This window comes from Lepidochelys olivacea (genome assembly GCF_965140295.1).
Source record: "Lepidochelys olivacea isolate rLepOli2 genome assembly, chromosome: 2".
Classification (NCBI taxonomy): domain Eukaryota; kingdom Metazoa; phylum Chordata; order Testudines; family Cheloniidae; genus Lepidochelys; species Lepidochelys olivacea.
In genome coordinates this window covers 238,690,657-238,711,455 of record NC_140412.1, presented here as the reverse complement: position 1 = coordinate 238,711,455, position 20,799 = coordinate 238,690,657, and the positions used below count along the sequence as shown (strand labels likewise).

Genomic DNA, 20,799 nt, shown 5'->3' with positions numbered 1-20,799 from the left:
AGTAGGTTTGCAGTCTTGCCCTTTGAAATCATTTATGACAAAATTGCTATTCATTATTAATCAGAAAACAGCAAAATGAGACTTAAATAAAATCAATATTAACATTGGAATTCTGTTTACGATATACCATATATAGTCATTTTTATGACTATTTCTTAAAACTAAAAATCCAGTAGCCCGGTTTTTTTTTCCAAATATGCTGATCACCCTCAGCAGTCATAGACTTCATTGAGAATTGTAACTGTGTTCAGTTCCTCTGAGAATCAGGCTGGTACTGAATTTACGGAAAACAAAATGTGTAGTTGTTTTAAAAAGTCACTTTTAAATCTAGAAACGAGTTAATCACTGTGGCCCTGATCCTGCACATTGGTGAACTTTATGTATTGTGAGTAGTCCAACGCATATCAGTGGGACTGCCCACAATGCATAAAATTAAACATGTGTGCAAGTCTTTGCATAATTGAGGCCTGAAAGATTAGTCTGTCTTAATGCATGTGCATACTGTATACACTGTATTTTTTTACTGCATAGATATATGTATAGATGCACTAATCTTAAATACCATCTTCGCAAATATTTTTTTCAGATAGTCAATGTTAGTAACTTTGACTACCATACAGTAGCAAATGATGTCAACATCATAAGCAACAAAAGCACAAATTCTGTTTCATTTTGGGTCACTAAAATGTTGTCTGATGCTTTGTAGAACTGTAAAAGTATACTTTAAGTGTGAAAAAGGAAACTTGTTATAAATGGCAGCAAACAGTGCTGATTATTTTACCTTTGGCAAAGTGGAAAAATTTAAAGGTTGATGTGTCCCAGTTTATTAATACAATAAAATTTTACAGTGTTGTTCTGGGCTTAGATATGTTCTTTAGAGAGAAAAGTTTCAGGACCTAAGTATTACCCCTTAGTTACAGTAAAAAGCTTGGTTTTAAGCGTGGCATTATTATACACCATACTAATTCAGAAAACTAATTAACAAATGAAAGTAAATGCTCATCCAGTCGTCTCAGCTTTTTGAAGTTTTTTCTTATGCTACTCCTAACAAAGTTAATGTTTTCTTGTAATGTGTAAGAGTGATGGAACGCAGAGACCATATTTTTTTATCATTTAGTACTGGTTTATAGCTTCCACAGGCTTGTCCTAATAATGAAGCTATGAAGGATATGACAAGAATGGTGATATTAAATTTCTCTAGACTAACAGTAAATTTTTCCATTCTGATGTCAAGAATGTTGAGCATCTGGAATCTGCAATATGAGTGGTTCACTATGGGAACACTTTCATCAATTATTTAGCCATTTATTCTTCTCCTAGGAACTAGTGGTCTTCTACAGAATATAATACTTTATAGGAAACAAGTTGTAGAATTGGAAAAGAGTTTTGTGTCCTGTTGCTTCTGATTTAAAAGCTTTCCATTATTTTTGAGATTTAAATTGTATTAGATCTGCAATTTAATTTGTATTTAATTTACATTTTTTAAATAAAACTTGCAAGTATGATACATTGTTCTCCTGATTCAGTAAGGCAAATTATATTAATTAGGTTTAGAAAAAACAGACAGGTACAGATGTGAGTCCATAAAAAAAGTATATAGAATTTTCTCTGCTAGCTGTTTAACGAAGGACGACACCGGTGGTTCTCAACCAGGGGTACTCAGAGGTCTTCCATGGGATACGTCAACTCATCTAGATATTTGTCTAGTTTTACAACAGGCTACATAAAAAGCACTAGCAAAGTCAGTACAAACTAAAATTTCATACATACAATGACTTGTTTATACTACGCTATATACAATACACTGAAATGTAAGTACAATATTTATATTCCAATTGATTTATTTTATGATTATATGGTAAAAATGAGAATGTAAACAATTTTTTAGTAATAGTGTGCTGTGACACTTCTGTATTTTTATGTCTGATTTTGTAAGCAAGTAGTTTTTAAATGAAGTGAAACTTGGGGGTACGCAAGACAAATGAGACTCCTGAAAGAGGTACAGTAGTCTGGAAAGGTTGAGAAACATTGGACTACACAGAACTTTGAAATACAGCTTAGATTTTCCCTTGAAATGATTTCCTTTGTCCCAGTGACAGATAGCTGTGGTCCCTACTCTGCCAACATTTTCCTTTATTTCACAATTAGTGAAAAGATTGCAGGGATAGGTCCTTTAAAAGTGTGCCAGGTTGATTTAAATCTTGGTTTTAGGTAATGTAAATTTTATACGGCCATAGGCAAAATTATTGTATGCAGTGTAGTTGTAGCCATGTTGGTCCCAGGATATTGGAAAGACAAGGTGGGTGAGGTAATACCTTTTATTGGACCAGCTTCTGTGGGTGAGAGAGACAAGCTTTAAGGTATACACAGAGCTCTTCTTTAGGTCCTGAAACTTTTCTCTCTCACCCGCAGAAGTTGGTCCAGTAAAAGATATTACCTCAGCCACAATGTCTAATAGGCAAAATTATGCAATAATTTGGTTTTATTCCCTTAAACGTTCTTTTTGTCAGCTGAATTGAACTTCATGTCATTGTCTCTGCAGAATCCAAAGTCCTGATGCAATTCATCATTACCTTTAAAGTCCTTAGTTCTTAAATTAATAAAAGCCGAATGAAAATATATTGTAAATATTTTTCTACAATAACAGTACAAAACTATCTACAACACTTTTTTTTCTCTTCATTCAGTCTTTCCAGGGTACAGGCATTGTTCAGTTTATGTATAATATTAGGTAGCTTTGTTAACCAGATACGACAAAAATCAGAAATGCGCATACTAGTATGTAGCATCAGGAGCCCATCGTTATTGAAGTTGACATCTGTTGTTGCCTTTGGATTACTGCTATTTCATTTTGTTATGTAGCTTTACATTTCTTTAACTTTGAACACAGTTCTTTCCCCCAAGCCTTTGAAAAGGCAGTGCTGGGCTAAGGGCAGGAATTGGGGTATTATGATTTGAGATTGGTGGCTAGAGTAATGGAAAAGTCTGTTCCTTTGCAGGTTTGCAAAGTTGTCGTGTGTGTGTGTGTGTGTAAATTGGCTGGTATTTTTAAAATGTCAGTCACCTTGAGCCTTTCGGGAGGTGGTTTGTTTTCTAGAAATCTATATGAATTTATGTATTATATGTAATCTGTGTACTGCATTGTGCCTTGGACTGTGAAAATATTTTGATTCTGGGAAATTGCTACAAGTACTTTTTCCCCCTTGTTTCAAAATAGAAGCTGGCTTAGCCTGTAAATTCCTGTTTGTTCTTCTTCCTTTTCCTAACTAACTAAATTTTGTTTAACTTGATAGGCACCTGACCAGAACAATTGAAGGGTAGAAAAAGAAACCATTCTCTGCAGAGCTATTTACAGTGTTACCAACCCCAAACACTTAAAAATCATTAGTCAAGCCCTCCAAAATCTTTTTTTTTTCTCAAGAAGGGTTTTTAATTTTTTTAACCATCTGGCTTTTGAACATTTAGGGTAAGCTCAGGTCACGTTTTCCAGTTTTCTCCACAACCGTGAGGTTAGAAACTCTAATTCAAAAAGTAAGCTGAAATTCTCATGTTCACATATTTCTAGGAGTTGGGGTTTAAAGAGGAGCATCACATTAATTGAGACTGGCTCTAAAATTGTGAGACTGGACAGCACTGCACTTAGGATAAAAATGCTTAGAATTTAGTTAAAGTGGTATGGTTCCGCCTTTTATACTCAGTGTCCTGTGGAGAGTTATGACTCCAAAAGCCATTGTTTTGTTGTGAAAAGTTGTCCTCGTGGAAGTAAAGGAGGTGAAGGGCAAGAGCGTACACCTGACCTTATCTATGGACAGGTCTACACTAGAAGCGCTACATCGGTGCAGCTGCAGCGTGTCTGGTGAAAATGCTTTCTGCTGCCAGGAGAGTGCTTTCTCATTGGCATAATTACTCCACCTCTGCGACAGGCAGAAGCTATGTTGGTGAGAGAGAGTTTCCTGCCAATATAGTGCTGGTGTGGACAGCGCTTAGGTCACTGTTACTTGCATTGCCCAGAGGGTTGTCTTTTTCATACCTCTGAGTGACGTAAGTTACATCAGCTTAAGTGGTAATGTAGAGCCGCCTACCAAGTTCTTCTTCAAGGAGTGTCCTTGTGGGTGCTCTACTTCAGGTGAACCTGCGTCCCTGCACCTGTGACTGGAAAATTTCAGTAGCAGTGCCTAGTTGGATTGTACATGTGCTGTCCCTGTCTCGCACCTCCTTGCACACCTCATAGCGCTCTGTGACCCGCCTCCCCCCTTAGTTCCTTCTCTACCGCCCTTGGCTTGAGACAGAGCAATCGGCAGTGACTCTAAGTTTACCTTTGGTTTAAGAATTAGTTTAGATTAGTAGCTTTTAGAACTCAGTTTAACTAGTTGCTAATTTAGCTGCCTTTTATATTCCTCATTTATTTTTTATTAAAAAAAACTTTTTAGTAGATTAATTATCATTTCTTATTATACCCTTTAGTATAGTGTAGATACCTTCCCCCAACGGGAGAAACCCTACTAAAGGACATGCCTGGATTCTCGAGTTTTAAATGCTGCCTAGCTTGCCGAGACTCAATCCTGGTTTCTGACAGACACTCGCAGTGTGTCTGCTGTCTTGGCAAGACACACATGCTGCAAAAGTGCTCCCACTGCCATAATCTTAAGACCGGTGGAGAAGTTTCTGCGCCCAGCATCCGATCCAGGATCACAGACCCCTCCTGGACACCAGTCTCCAGTGGCAGCATCTGAAAGACACTCCCCACCGCCATCTCAGAGGAAAGAGCACTCTTCCAAAAAGGTGGCCAAGAAATGTGCTACGACCGCCCCTTCCCGGCGCCTAAAAGAGATGATCCCTGACCCCTCAGATGCTACTGGTACCAACTACACTGGGGCCGACTACGTCTGAGGCGGCGGGATCCACAGGTGCCAAAGGTACCATGCAAACCAAAGACCCTAAGTGGGCAGGCTCAGAGAGAAGCAGCAAAGGAAAACTTGCCATCCCTTCCTTGGTACTGCTGGAGCCATTCAAACATGTGGGACCAAGCATTGTTGGAGTCCACGGCATCACCTTCTACCACCATGGAACATAGGTAGGCTGACCAGACAGCAAGTGTGAAAAATCGGGATGGGGGTGGGGGTAATAGGAGCCTATATAAGAAAAAGCCCTAAATGTCGGGACTGTCCCTATAAAATCAGGGCATCTGGTAATCCTACTCATAGCGCACAGTCCTTGGTACCAACAACTGCCAATTTCATCGGCATCACCAACAAAACCTTCCTTGGTACCAAGATGCAATCAGTACCACAGAAATTTCTGTGGCACAAAGACCTTCTAGTCTTTTCAGCACCGGAATCTCTCCTCCTTGGTACCAGTGTTACTCCAGCATGCTCATTATCTTACCAACCTACACCACTATGTAGATCAGCTTCTCCTTCCTCCAGTGTTGAGGAGGATGATTAGGAAGGAGAGATCTACTTTTCATTTCACTCCTTGCCCATTCAGACAGTCATCAGACCAGGTCCACTAAAACAACGTGAACACCACTCCAGACCTGAAACACATGGGTGGTACACACACATCCGTGGATGCTGTCAGCAATGCCATTCCCACATCAGTGGCCCTACTGGGACCCATGGGTGGCATACCGTCAACACTATACTAAACTTCTTAGTATCCCCAGGGACAGGACAAGACATTCCCCACCACACTCGGTACCCGGACCCTCTGAAGCCACGGAAGAGCCACTCAAAGGACTGAAAGAGACTTCTGATCAGGAAGTCACCCTAGCTGCCAATTTTTCAACCTCCTCTCTGGACAAAGCCATCATACTCCCACTACCCATGACAGGTGGTGATTTTAAACCGTTCCCAGAGCTGTTTAAGAGGATTGCAGACTCACTAGAGATACCACTGGAAGATGTTGCAGAGTCCCAACATAAGTTGTTCGACATCCTACAAACATCAACTTCATCCAAGATTGCTCTCCCAGTAAATGAGAAGCCAAGATTATCTGGTTGACCCCAGCAACAGTTCCGCTCACTTGTAAAAGAGTGGACAAAAAATATTATGTCCTTTCCAAGGGAATGGAATTTCTGTTTTCACATCCCACACTCACACATCCCAAACTCTGGTGGTAGAGGCTGTGCATGAATGGGGCAGACATCATTCTAGATCCACTCCATATGACAGGGACTGGAAACTATTAGACCTCTTCGGGTGCAAGGCCTGCTCATCAGCGACCTTACAGTTCAGGATTTTCAATTATGAGGCACTAATGGCCAAATATAACCACTCCAAGTATTCAAAGATGTCTAAATGTATTGATCATCTCCCTGAGGACAAAAAAGAGCAATTTAAAGCAGTCATCTTGGAGGGTCACCTTCTAGCTTAAACAGTCTTACAAGCCTGACTGGACACAACGGCACGCCCATGGCCATAGTCATGCGCCAAGCTTCCTGGCTCCACTTCTCTGGGTTTCCCAAAGAGGTACAATCCAACGTTGAGGATCTCCCATTCGAGGGACTGTAGCTGTTCGCAGCTTAGGCCATGTCTACACTTACAGTGCTATGGTGGCACAGCTGTACCATATAGCTGCGTCCTGCAGCGCGTGTGCTGAAGGTGCTCTATGCCGATGGGAGAGAGCTCTCCCGTTGGCATAAAAAACCACTACCCCTCTGAGCAGCATAAGCTATGTCAGTGGGAGAAGCTCTAGTGCCGAAGTAGCACTGTGCATACTAGCACGTATGTCGCTCGGGGGGTGAAATATTCACTCCCCCGGGAGACATACATTTTGTCGACAAAGACGGTAGTGTAGGCAAAGCCTAAGACAGATGTTGCTCCACACACTAAAAGACTCAAGGTTGGCTCTTCGATCCCTTGGCATCTACGCACCTACACAAAGAAGCAGAAGAAATACTACTCTGTGCAAAGAACAAGATCTGTGCCATACACACAACCACAGAGGCAATATGACTGAGACCCCTCCCATTCAGTTATCAACGTCCCAGCAACCCCCTTCTAAGCAAAAGTTTTGAGGGTTTGATTGAGGCCCCGAGATGCCTTACAAATTCTCAAGTGCTGGAACCATCCACAACCATACATCCTTTTGGAGACCATCTGTCTCCATTCCACCCAGCATTGCAGACCATCACGTCAGACAGATGTGTACTAAAAATTATCAAGACTGGCTATTCAGTCCAATTTACCTCCATCCCCTCACCAACTCTCCCTCCCTGACCCTCTTCAGGGACCCTTCTCACAAGCACCTACTGCGATAGGAAGTAAACCATCTCCTGCACCTGGAGCCAGTACAAACACAACACAGAGGGAAGGGCTTCTACTCCCATTATTTCTTAACCCAGGCAAAAAACAGAGGATGGGGGCCCATTCCCAACTGAAGGAAACTCAACAAATTCGTGAAAACTCAGTGATTCAGTATGGTCATGCTAGCAACGATAATTCCAGCACTATAACAAGGGGACTTGTTCTCAGCCCTCGACCTCCAGTATGCGTATTTTCATATTGCAATACATCCTTCACGCAGGAGCTTCTTCAGATTTGTTCTGGGTCAAAATCGTTGCCAATACAAAATAATTCCTTTCGGCCTGTCTGTGGCTCCACAGTGTTCTCCAAAGTTCTCTCGGTGGTGGCAGCTCACCTCCACAGACAAGGGATCATAATATTCTCCTATCTGGATGTTTGCTTACTAAAGAGAAAAGTAAGAGAAAATGGGAAAAGGCCTTAGGAACTACCCAAAAGACAATAGCTTTCTTCACAGAGCTGGGCCTACAAATAGATGAGCAAAAATCAACGTTCATGCTTGTACAGAGACTAAAATTCATTGTGGCTTAGCTTGATTTGCTGAAGGCCACAGCCTCTCTGCCACCACACAGATTTGTCACTCTAGTCAGTCTGATCTCTACAACACAAACAAGCCCACATTCATTGCTCAAGACCTGCCTCCATCTATTAGGCCATATGCCAACAACGATATTTATTGTGAAGCATGCCAGGTTACACATGCTCTACCTTCAAGGCTGGCTCAGGACAGTATATATTCCACAGACAGTGTAAACAAGTGCCTTACAAAGTCAAAGTAAAAAAAAAAACTGCACTGTTGGGCTTGACCACAAAAGGTTTGCATAGGAGTCACCCTTGCACAGACTCCTCTATCAATGATACTCTCAACAGGTGCTTCTCTGCTAGGTTGGGGGCACGCTTGCACAAACACACAATCCAGGGCAGGTGGCCCCCTCCAGAATCAATATTGCACATAAAGCTACTGGAACTATGAGCAGTCTGCTGTGCGTGCTCACGCTTCCTGCCCATGATCAGGGGCAAGACCATAAAGATTTTGACAAACAACATTGCTTGTATGTTTTATATAAACTGACAAGCAAGGCATGGTCATGCTCCCTATGCACAGAATCGATGTGATTATGAAACTGGTGCATCCGCCACAGCATCGATATCTTAGCCTCCTATTTACCAGAATGCCAAAACACCACTTTGGATGCTTTCAGCTGAAAATTTTCTCAGGACCACAAGTAGAAAGTAAACACCTGGGTACTACAGAGTATATTAAAATGCTGGGGGTTCCCAACTATAGCCCTCTTTGTGACAACCCAGAATGCCAAGTGCTCTAGAGCAGAATTGGGACTCCAGTCCCTAGGTGATGCTCAAATGGGATGCACCTTTACTGTGTGTGTTTCCCTCTCCTCGTTCCAGATGCGCTGAGGACGGGTTCTACTCAATAACAATCCAAAGCAGTGCAGACCGACGCACGTTTATTTTCATCATCTGAGTCAGATGCCACCAGCAGAAGGTTGATTTTCTTTTTTGGTGGTTCGGGTTCTGTAGCTTCTGTATCGGAGTGTTGCTTTTTTAAGACTTCTGAAAGCATGCTCTACACCTTGCCCCCTCTCAGATTTTGGATGGCACTTAAACCTTGGGTAGAGTGCTGTAGCTGCTATTAAAATTCTCACATTGACACCTTCTTTGAGTTTTGTCAAATCTGCGTGAAAGTGTTCTTAAAACGAACATGTGCTGGGTCATCACCCGAAACTGCTATAACATGACAGAATCCAGGTAAAACAGAGCAGGAGACATACAATTCTCCCCCAAGGAGTTCAGTCACAAATTTAATTAACACATTATTTTTTTTATTGGGCTGTCATAAATATAAAGGGAAGGGAAACCACCTTTCTGTATACAGTGTTATAAAATCCTTCCTGGCCAGAGGCAAAACTCTTTCACCTGTAAAGGGTTAAGAAGCTAGGGCAACCTCGCTGGCACCTGACCAAAATGACGACTGAGGAGACAAGATACTTTCAAAGCTGGACGGGGGGGCGGGGAACAAAGGATTTGTCTGTCTGTGTGATGCTTTTGCCGGTAACAGATCAGGAATGCAACCTTACAGCTTCTGTAAAGTTAGTAAGTAATCCAGCTAGAAATGCATTAGATTTCCTTTTGTTTAATGGCTGGTAAAATAAGCTATGCTGTTTGGAATGCATATTCCTGTTTTTGTGTCTCTTGTAACTTAAGGTTTTGCCTAGAGGGATTCTCTCTGTTTTGAATCTGATTACTCTGTAAGGTATTTACTATCCTGATTTTACAGAGGTGATTCTTTTACCTTTTCTTTAATTAAAATTCTTCTTTTAAGAACCTGATTGCTTTTTCATTGTTCTTAAGATCTAAGGGTTTGGGTCTGTGTTCACCTGTACAAAATGGTGAGGATTCTTATTAAGCCTTCCCCAGGAAAGGGGGTGTAGGACTTGGGGGGGATATTTTCGGGGAAGATGTCTCCAAGTGGCTCTTTCCCTGTTCTTTGTTTAAGATGCTTGGTGGTGGCAGCATAAGGACAAGGCAAAGTTTGTACCTTTAACCTAAGCTGGTAAGAATAAGCTTAGGGGGTCTTTCATGCGGGTCCCCACATCTGTACCCTAGAGTTCAGAGTGGGGAAGGAACCTTGACATGAGTGTAATCAGCATGGAAGCATGTCCTCTGGAATGGTGGCCAAAGCATGAAGGGGCATACAGATGTTTAGCATATCTGGCACGTAAATACCTTGCAACATTGGCTACAAAATTGCCATGCAAACGCCTGTTCTCACTTTCAGGTGACATTGTAAATAAGAAGCAGGCAGCAGTATCTCTCATAAATGTAAACAAACTTGTTTGTCTTAGTGATTGGCTGAACAGGAAGGAGGACTGAGTGGGCTTGTAGACTCTAAAGTTTTAAATTGCTTTGTTTTTGAGGGCAGTAATGTAACAAAAAACTACATCTGTAAGTTACACTTTCACAACAGAGATTGCACTATGGAACTTTTATGATGTGAATTGAAAAATACTATTTCTTTTGTTCATTTTTACAATGCACATATTTGTAATAAAAATATAAAGTGAGCACTGTACATTTTGTATTCTGTGTTGTAATAGAAATCAATATATTTGAAAATATAGAAAAATATCCAAAAATATTTACTAAATTTCAATTGGTATTATATTGTTTAACAATGCGATTTAATCACAATTAATTTTTTTAATAGCAGTTAATTTATGGAGGTAATCGCATGAGTTAACTGCGATTAATCGATAGCCCTACTTTTTATATAAAATCTTGGGGCTTCCCTAATGTAAACAATCAAATACGATTGTGTTTTGATTGGTCTGTGTTTTCTGCCTGTTTTGCACCTAGATGTGGTACTTCATCTGTAAATAAAATACAGTGTTCATACTGTTTGTGTTATAGCAAGTAGTATACATGCTTATCTCTTCCAGAATGACCAGCCTTTTGAGAAAATTACAGTCCTTTAGTATTCCACCAAAAGTTGAGAAAGGGAAGGGTTTCACAAGCTATTTGATTATCTCCACCCTCAACCTTCGCAATCCAGTATCAATGGGACAAAAATGTGTTCTTAATAAATTTTTAGAATTGTCAGATGTGACAGCATCTTTAAATATTAGAAACAAATTGTTCAGTATATGTCATAACTTTTTTGCAATAATGGTCTACTAAGCATTTTAATCTGCAGATAGTGAATATGTATGGCATCCAAATTGATACAATTCAGAAATTCTAGCTAAAGCTGTAATGGTCAATCATGAAAAGATGCATTTCTTTGTATAACACATTTCTAATGTGTTGAAAAGGCCAGATACCTAAATCATGGCCCTAGTGTAGCAACAAGAAGTTCTTAAAAACAGCCCCTTCCTAATTTGCCAAGTCTGAACAATGCAGTTATGTGAACTTTTGATTATTTTTTTTAGTAGTCACTTTCCATCTATACAGTTTGTCAACTGTTGTATTCTTTACGTTGTGTCTTAATCTTGAACCCCCATTGCAATAAAAATAGTATATTAACATACCAACAAAGTGTGTTTAAAGAATGGTGTAACGTATTAATTTTGGAGAAATTCTGAGTTAAGCTTGAAATGACTTCATCACAATCTTAACTTACATATTCATAGCACTATACGACCCCCCCCGCCCACACACATAGAGATATCTCTTAAATGTGACCTGAAAAGGGATTTTTAAAACACTAGTTATGCCCATTCTGTTCCTTTGTGTTTTCCTGTGTGCCCCCTCCTTGCTTTTCTACCCCACTTCTAGCTTTTGCCTGTCATGCTGTCTGGAGTGGCTTATGACCGTGAGTGCCAACCTCAGGGCAGACTGTCAAAAAGCCTTTTCTTAGAGCCATGATAATACCGTCTTTATTCTTGAAGATGTTGTACCTCTACATTCCTCCTTCAGCAAGAGGTTCTGTATTTCCTTATCAGCTTTCTTCAAGTCCACAATGTCCAGCTTTGGCTCATGGTCTTGGAATCTTTAGCCTGCACCCTGTAGGCCTCTTCGTCTGACCTTGTCCAAAGGAATTTGTCTCCCATTAAATAAGCTTGTTTTGGAAGCTCGTCGACTGTTAAGCTTTGAGATCTCTGCCTGATCCTCTCTCTGTGCCTTTACTTTGCAGAGATATGTATTACCTTCCCTGGAGGTGACAAGATTCCAGGCGTGCAAGAGATATTTCACATATGCTTCCCATCTGAGGGCGTCATGGATTGTTGGATCCACACTGGCATCCATTCTGTCAACGCTCTTACCACCCAATCTGACTCTGAACACACAAAAAGGTTACTCTTTGGATCAGCGGCATTCAAGACGGCCAACATTGCAATGACTTCTGCCTCCTTGGCCAAGTAAGGTAAAATGGTACCTTGCATGATGGTCTGTGAACTAATCTGAAGGGCAGCATGTCCGGCATGTGGCTTGTCATCTTTGTAGAAACAACTTCCATCTACTACCTAGATGTCAAAATTTTTCTCTTTGGCCTCTTGATATGCAATGCCTATTTGAAGGGTGACTTGACTTGTTCGATGGTGTCCGGGGAAGAGGGCATTCATGCTCCTCCCCTTGTATTAGAAGAGCATAAGGTGCAGATCGTTGAGATGTTTTTATTAACCTTCACATTTTGGTTGACCAGTCTAAGGGTCCACCCTGCTAATCTTGGATTGGAGACCCTCCCTTCATTAATACGTCTTGAAAGAACATACTTGATGGGAGTATGTATTGTCTTGAGGATTACTGGGGCATACCGATCATGTATTCCCAATGGCCAACGACCCAAATGAGGGCTAACACCCCCTTTTCGCATGCAGAATATTATTATTCCATGTTGCTCAGTACCTTTTGAGCCATATACGACAGACTTTGGACCATTACCAGTATCCTGAAGTAGGACAGCACCTAGGCCTTTATCTGTTGTGGCCAACTGCAGCTGATATGGAACACCTGGTCTAGGGTATGCAAGCGTAGGAGCCTTCATGAGGGCTTGCTTTAATTTGACAAAAGCCGCCTTCTGCTCCTCTTTCCACGTCCACTCTTGTCCTTTTTTAAACAGCTGATATAAAGGAAGTGCTATCTCCGCATACCCTTCCATGAATTCCCATGAGATATATGCTGGGTGCTGGAAGCTTATAAATTCAATCCTGTGGGTGTCTGGTCTTCTTCCATCCACTCCCAGCTCAATGCCCAGGTATGTTACTGTCTGGAGCACTAGCTGAGCCTTAGCTGGATTAATTACAAGTCCTGTATTTTTGATTTTTTTCAAGTATCATGTTGAGCACTTTCAAGTTTTCCTCCTTAATGAGGGTTGCAACAAGTATAACATCTATATAGCGGAATACCTTGTCCCCCTCACCCATAGAGCCCCACATTTTAGATACGTATTGATGGCAAATGGAGGGCGCATTATGGAATCCTTAGAGGACACGGCAAAATGTGTATTGGCGATTCTTGAAAGTGAATGCAAATTTATGCCAGGCTGACCTGTGCAGCAGGATTGAGAAGAAGGCATTTGACAAATCAAGTACTGAGAACCACTTGGCTCCTGTTGTTATCGTGGCCATAATCTCGTTAAATTTCACCACTACTGGGGTCAGATGGGGAGTGACCGTGTTCAGTTCCTGGTAGTCTATGGTGAGTCGCCAAGTTCTTTGATTGGCCTTTGACTGGCCATATTGGTGAGTTACAGATGCTTTCTGTCTCGACTAACACATCTTGGTCCACTGATGCCTGGATGATTTCCATCAAACCTTCTGCTGCAACTGGATAACAATATTGACTCTGTGGCTTGGGGTCTGGACCATCCACAATTATTTCAGCATCAATCCTCCTGCACCGCAGCTTATTGTTCGCGAAAGCCTTCAGGTGTTTGGTAGCCACTGCCTTTACTTCAGGCTCCCAGTCTGGGATAGCTAGCTTTTCTGGCACTTTCAGTGCTGCTACACAATGGGATGCAGGTATAGTCTGATGTCCACTACCTTCTAGATCCAGTATCAACAGTCTGTTTGGTAGATCCATGATTAACTTCATTTGGGATAACATATCCCTTACCAGGATGCTGTTGCCATCTAACTGCTGGATTCCAAATGTTGCCTTGATAGTAAATCGGGGTTAATGTCGCACTCAATTGGCTTTAGGAATAGGATGACACTCTCCTTTCCATTGAAGCCTTCAAGGACTTTTACTTCCTTTATAGGTAGCTTACTTGCTCTAGGTTCAGATCATGAGCAAATGATTGAGATGGTGCATGGGTATCTATGAGCATCTGTTGTTTTAAAATTCCCAAAGACTCCTCTCAGTACACCAGATGTTGTCGGTCTTCCTCATTGATTGTTCTCAGTTAGTGCGACCATCAGGGAAGGAGGGGGAGCTTGGCTCCATCATAATAAATTGAGTGCATTTTCTGATTGTTGCGCCTTGTCACTGACTGATGCTCCTTCATCCTCTTCATGTCTAGCAAGCCTTTTTAATAGCTCCTCAGTAGGTAGACCATTCATTGCATCCTTGGCTTTTTGGTGGTAAGTACGTAGCACTCAGTCTCCTTTTTAGACAGGAGGGCGCTCATTTCTTGCAGTTGCATCTCTGCCTTACTGAGTTGGGTGACATAACTAAGTTTCTGTATGGTCAACTCCTCAAGTTTATTTCCCATCTTTTCTAATTCTAAATTCTTGTAGTCTACCTGGATTAAGCTGGGAAATTTTCTGATCTTGTTCCCCACAGCGTTTAGTAAGTTCTTTGCCAACCATAGCTAACCCATATATGAGTGCTCTTTCTTAATTCTACTAAGAATTCCTCCCATTTTTGACATAGGGTGGAATATACTTCTGTCCCTTTAAACAACCTTGGTGCCCATGGGTTTTTAAACTTCCCAAATCCGCACAATAATTGAATGAATTTTTATTTTTCTCTGGTATCTGCTCCATACATCTTGCTACTCATGACTGTAGTCTGACCTACCACAGACTCTTCACAAAACTAGTGGCACACAGACCACTAACTTCACTATACTAAGTCAGTATGCGGGACCCAATCAATTGGACTGGCATGTGCTGTGAAGCCTTTTCATACTCTCACAGGGCTGCTGAGCTACACAGTCAGCTTCTGTCTCTCAAGCAAGGCCCACCAGCTATCGGAGCCGATGCCCACCTACCCACGAGTCAGGCCCACCATACAAGTTGGCACCTAATCGGGCTTACCACTTACCAGATAACCTCCGGGATGAACTCAGGATCCACTGGTCCTGACACAAACAGGCTGCTGGTTGATCAATCTGGCCAAGCCAACAGTGCCAAGCCATTTGCTCCGGCCTGCCCCGGGCACACTGGTCCATACCCAATTAGAACAAAGCCACACAGAGGTAGCAGGGCTGAGCTGCTTCTTCAAGCCTGGTTAGGACTTACTTGTCCCCAACCGGGTACCTCCCAGCAAGCGCTGACAGTACACTGGTTGCCTTCACGTGTCTTTTCTGACCCACTGGTCAGATTCCTCTCCTGGAATCACACCAATGAAGGATTGGTGGCACACAGGCCACCGCAATGTCTACTGACTCAGTGCAGCTGCTGACTCAGCATCCTGCAATCAGCTACCCACCCACACGGTCAGTGGACCGCTATTAACTCACTGAGCAGATCATAGGGTAAGGGCAAATAAAACAAATCAATACAAGGTATCTACACTAAAACACCACGAGAGCCAGCCTGTGATTAAATCACCAGATGGGAGTCCTGGTGCTGTCACCAGAAATATGTTAACCCGGTAAGAGTATTCAACATGGAGCTACTGAATTTAGCCATTAGCCCTCACCCTACAGACTCGTACTCCATCTTGTATATATCTTGTATATGGAGGTGATATTCACAGGAATAACGCAAAGCAAACAGGATATAAAATACAAAGTCAAATGTATTAAACAGGACTCCCAACTAAATAAGTTCACATAACTGTAACACAAAGAGTAACACAAAGCACTCCATTGTTAATTGAGCAAATTGGTCTTAAGCCAGAGACCCCAAACAAACATAAGATAGGTATACGGCTAATTCAGGGAAGTCAGTACATCACTGGATCAGAGGCTATTCTGGTCAGGGAACATACACACACATCCAGGGGCACAGCAGGATTACCAACGATGTCAGGAACCGGAGACACATGACCACACAATACAAGGATTCAGGAGCAGACACACTCAGGACGGGGAATAAGAACGACAGGCAGATCTCTTCTTTTGTTGACACACAGTCTCGGCTAGGACACCCTAAACACTGGACTGCCACCAGGCTGGAGAGCCTATGGCACTGGGTGCACAGACCTTTTATGCCCTCTTGTTACTGGGCAGATTACCTAGGTCACATAGCACCCTCTTTCCTGTCTTAACCGAAAAGGGTGCCAATTGGCCCAACAAGAAGGAATACAAAAATGGTGGATGAACCACAACATAAACTAAATAGTGATTTGAAAAATTCTCTCTGCATTGGGGTGAGTGAATTTTTAATTAACCCATCTTTTCTCCAAACTTTTGCTTAGTCATTGAAATTGTGTGTAAAACAGTCTAAGAATTTCTCCACGTTTCAGCCTCTTGGTTCCTGTGATGTCATCAGTTCACTAGTTCTTTAGCTACTATGGTGTCTTCCAAGGCAGACAGGACCTGAATTTTTAATATAAAATCCAGAGCGGAAACTCCTTTATAAAAAGTAAACCAAAAAATCTTCATGATTTCCTTGTGTCATTGTCACCATGCCTCAGTGGGTCACTGCTGAGGATGCCAAATTCAGGATGAATAGTGAGAAATAGGGCAGACTCTCCCCAAACTGGTGGTTATTTTATTATTAGATATACCAAGCCAGAACCAAAAGTAAACTTCTTTCTCACCACACTGGTTAACAAGAAGTCCAAACTGCAGTTTCCTTAGGCATCCCAGTCCTTGTTTCACCACCCAGACACTAAAATTAATGATGAATGGTTATTGAAAACCAATTTCGTCAAAGTGTTCTTCTGATCTTAAAAGATCAGCAGCATACCTAGGTCAATATATAACTCAGATCTTACCTAATAAACACGCTGTTGCCTATCCTTTAGTATCTAATATCTAAAGGTTTATTTATAAGAGAAAAGAATGAAAGAGTTAAAATGGTTAAGGAAATCAAATACATACTCACTGAAAAGTTCTTGTATCAGGTTTGAAGCTGTGATGGAATAAACTGCTGGCTTGTAAAGTCTCTGGTAACTTCCGAACAATTGGAAGGTCCTCAGTCCATTGATTGGAATGCTCCTTTCAGTGTAAGTCCAGAGATCAGAGCGGGAAAGAGGCAAAATGGAGATGCTTCCAGGGTCCTTTATACTTTCTCCCATGTGGAGGGACTGCTCTCAATCTTAGTTTGTGGAAAATTGCACTCACAAGATGGAGACCAGGGTCATGTGAGCAAATGACTTGCCCTTGCATGTTTGATAACTCATAGGAGCACTACCCATTTTCTGGCTAAAGCATTCACAGGCAGGCTCACCAGGCGGGCACAAGCTTCTGCTATGACCCATTGTGCGAGCTAAGTATTCTTCGATGGGCCATCAGTTTGAATAGCTCATTCACAATGTGCTGACCAGACTGGATGTAAATTACCTGGAGGGTGTCACCACAGGAATACAGCACATATGTAGAAAGAAAAGGAGTACTTGTGGCACCTTAGAGACTGACAGATTTATCTGAGCATATGCTCATCGATGCATCTGATGAAGTGAACTGCAGCTCACGAAAGCTTATGCTCAAATAAATTTGTTAGTCTGTAAGGTGCCACAAGTACTCCTTTTCTTTTTGCGAATACAGACTAACACGGCTGCTACTCTGAAACCAGCACATATGTAGGATGCCAGTACATAGTCAATATCTAGAACTTCAGGTACAAAAATGATGCATATAAACAGGATAACCATACTTAGCAAATCATAACTTTTCCATTGGTACCTTGCATGATATACTTTGTTCAAGATTTGTTGCAATTGTCTAATAGTGGTAATACAAATTATATAAATGGTCATGTGCCAGTCATACAGCATCACAGTCATGAAGAAGCTTAAAGCCATTTTTTTCCTCTTTCAAGTCAAACACAAGAGAGTGAGAATGACAGAATAGCAAATTAGCGATATAGCGTTAACTTTGAATTTCCTTCCTGTTTGTGGTGGGTGAGAGAAATTAACAGGTTACATCAAGCTCAGTTTACAGCATAACACTGATAATATATCATATTCCAAAAAAGGTATACAGTGCCTCGCCTCTGAAATCTGTACTGTTGTATTATCACTTTAATATTTAAACCTCTATTTTTGTGACTATTTTAATTTAATTTTTCTTTGAAGATTTAATTGTCTGAGAGTCAAGGTACAGTGAACTGATACAAGGGCGAAACAAGTGTATTTTATAGCACATTTTATGGAAAAATAGGAACAGGTCTATTAATCAAGAGAAAATGGTTATTCCAACCAGCATCTTTACTTAGAGGAAATGGCTGAAGTTAATATTTTCTTTCCTGTGAATGGTAGATATGACTTGTTCCTAAATGGTGGTTGTGCCACCGTGTAAGGCTAAGTCTTCTGTTTTCCACTCCTACTTTCAAACAGTCATGTCTTAGGCTAAGTGTACACCGTGCAGTTTGCAGTGGCACAGCCATGCTGCTTAAGCCTTGCCCCTATAAGTCATGCAGTGTAGCTGCTCTTTGTCAACAGGAGAGAGCTCTCCTGACAACAAGATAAAATAACTCCCAAGAAAGGGCAATAGATTCATCAGCGGGAGAGCACCTCCTGCCGACAAAGTGCTTTCCGCGCCAGTGCTTTTCGTCGTCAAAACCTTTTTCGTTCAATAGGCCCTTGAGCAATGAAAGTGCAGTGTAAACATAGACTTCGTTTATTGTGAAGGATACATGCTATTGTAATAACACAATTGGCTGGAGAATTAAGTGTGCAAAACCAGAACTCTATAAATCCGGGTATGTAGGAAATCTTAGTTTTCAATAAGAATTTAGTCAGTGCTTAATTACATTTTTACTTTTCCAATTTTAATTTTTCCTTTTATCAAGCACTTGTTTCCCCACTTAGAATGATGAATGTAACTTTGAGCAGCTGGTAACTAGAGTTTTCAGAGTAGCAGCCGTGTTAGTCTGTATTCGCAAAAAGAAAAGGAGGACTTGTGGCACCTTACAGACTAACAAATTTATTTGAGCATAAGCTTTATGAGCTACAGCTCACTTCATCGGATGCATTCAGTGGAAAATACAGTGGGAAGATTTATATACATAGAGAACATGAAACAATGGGTGTTACCATACACACTGTAAGGAGAGCGATCACTTAAGATGAGCTATTACCAGCAGGAGAGTGGGGTGGGGGGGACTTTTTGTAGTGATAATCAAGGTGGTCCATTTCCAGCAGTAGACAAGAACGTCTGAGGAACAGTTGGGGGTGGGGGGGTGGGAATAAACATGGGGAAATAGTTTTACTTTGTGTAATGACCCATCCACTCCCAGTCTCTATTCAAGCCTAAGTTAGTGGTTCTGTTATGTGGTTGCTGGTGAGTATTTGAATACCCAGAAGTCACGTACTACAGGACAGGCCCAACAAAGAAAATAACAGAATGTCACTAGCCATCACCTTCAGCCCCCAGCTAAAACCTCTCCTACGCATCATCAAAGATCCACAGCCTATCCTGAAGGACAACCCATCGCTCTCACTGATCTTGGGAGACAGGCCAGTCCTTGCTTACAGACAGCTCCCCAACCTGAAACAAATACTCACCAGCAACCACACACCAGAACCACTAACCCAGGAACCTATCCTTGCAACAAAGCCCGTTGCCAACTGTGTCCCCATATCTATTCAGGGGACACCATCATAGGGCCTAATCACATCAGCCACGCTATCAGAGGCTCATTTACCTGCAGATCTACCAATGTGATATATGCCATCATGTGCCAGCACTGCCCATCTGCCAAGTATATTGGTCAGACTGGACAGTCTCTAGATAAAAGAGTAAATGGACACAAATCAGACGTCAAGAATTATAACATCCAAAAACCAGTTGGAGAACACTTCAATCTCTCTGGTCACTCGATTACAGCCCTAAAAGTTGCAATTCTTCAACAAAAAAAACTTCAAAAACAGACTCCAACAAGAGACTGCTGAATTGGAATTAACTTGCAAACTGGATACAATTAACTTAGGCTCGAATATCTTTTTGATAACTACAGTGACTCTCTATCAAACTTTTGTGAATATACTCAAATAACAGCCAAGTCTATGTTTAAACCGCATAGTGCTGCACATATCCATTTACACCAGGTGCCTAACTTCTATTAATCCAGAGACTAAGAGCCAAGCATCCTATTTTGAACTTGTGATCTTTGGGTGTTACTACAACCACTGATCCTAAGATGTAGTTGGCTAAGGCTCTGTGTTTTTTGTATCGGTGCAAAATTGTAGTGGTTTGAGTTATATCCTCTTTTTATAGTATTTCTGAAGCATAAACAAGAACAGATTTAAATAAAAGCAAGATTTTGAGAGAAATGAATGTCAACCACCAAAAACATTTGGACCACAGAAAAGAATGTAACTGGAAGGAACATTTTTTCCACAATACTGTACTCAAAGCCAACAAAAAGAGAGAGAAATGTTAAATAATCAGATCCCAAAGGTGCTATATTTAATTTTAGAAGGGACAAATGATGCCTTAAAAGGTTGTGAAACAATGCGCATTAATAACATATTTAAATCTTATGTTTTTCAGAGATAATAGGCATAATAGTGATAGGCAATCTATAATTTACTATAATGTGCTTTACTAGTTAAATATCTTGTAAGTCTGTGCTTGTGAGGAACAGCAGCACTTACTCAGCCTAGAAATAATACCAGGATCATGTATAGTGCATCCCAGGAGGTTATTGGTGTTTTTGTAGACAGCAGAAAGGAGAAAAAGGCATTTTGTCCTTTTTAC

At 41.3% G+C, this 20,799-nt stretch overlaps 1 protein-coding gene across 5 annotated transcripts in view; it reads left to right on the top strand.

Moving 5' to 3' along the window:
• MPP7 (MAGUK p55 scaffold protein 7) overlaps positions 1 to 20,799 on the top strand; it is a 340,212-nt gene that overhangs the window by 116,607 nt on the left and 202,806 nt on the right. The window lies entirely within an intron of this gene.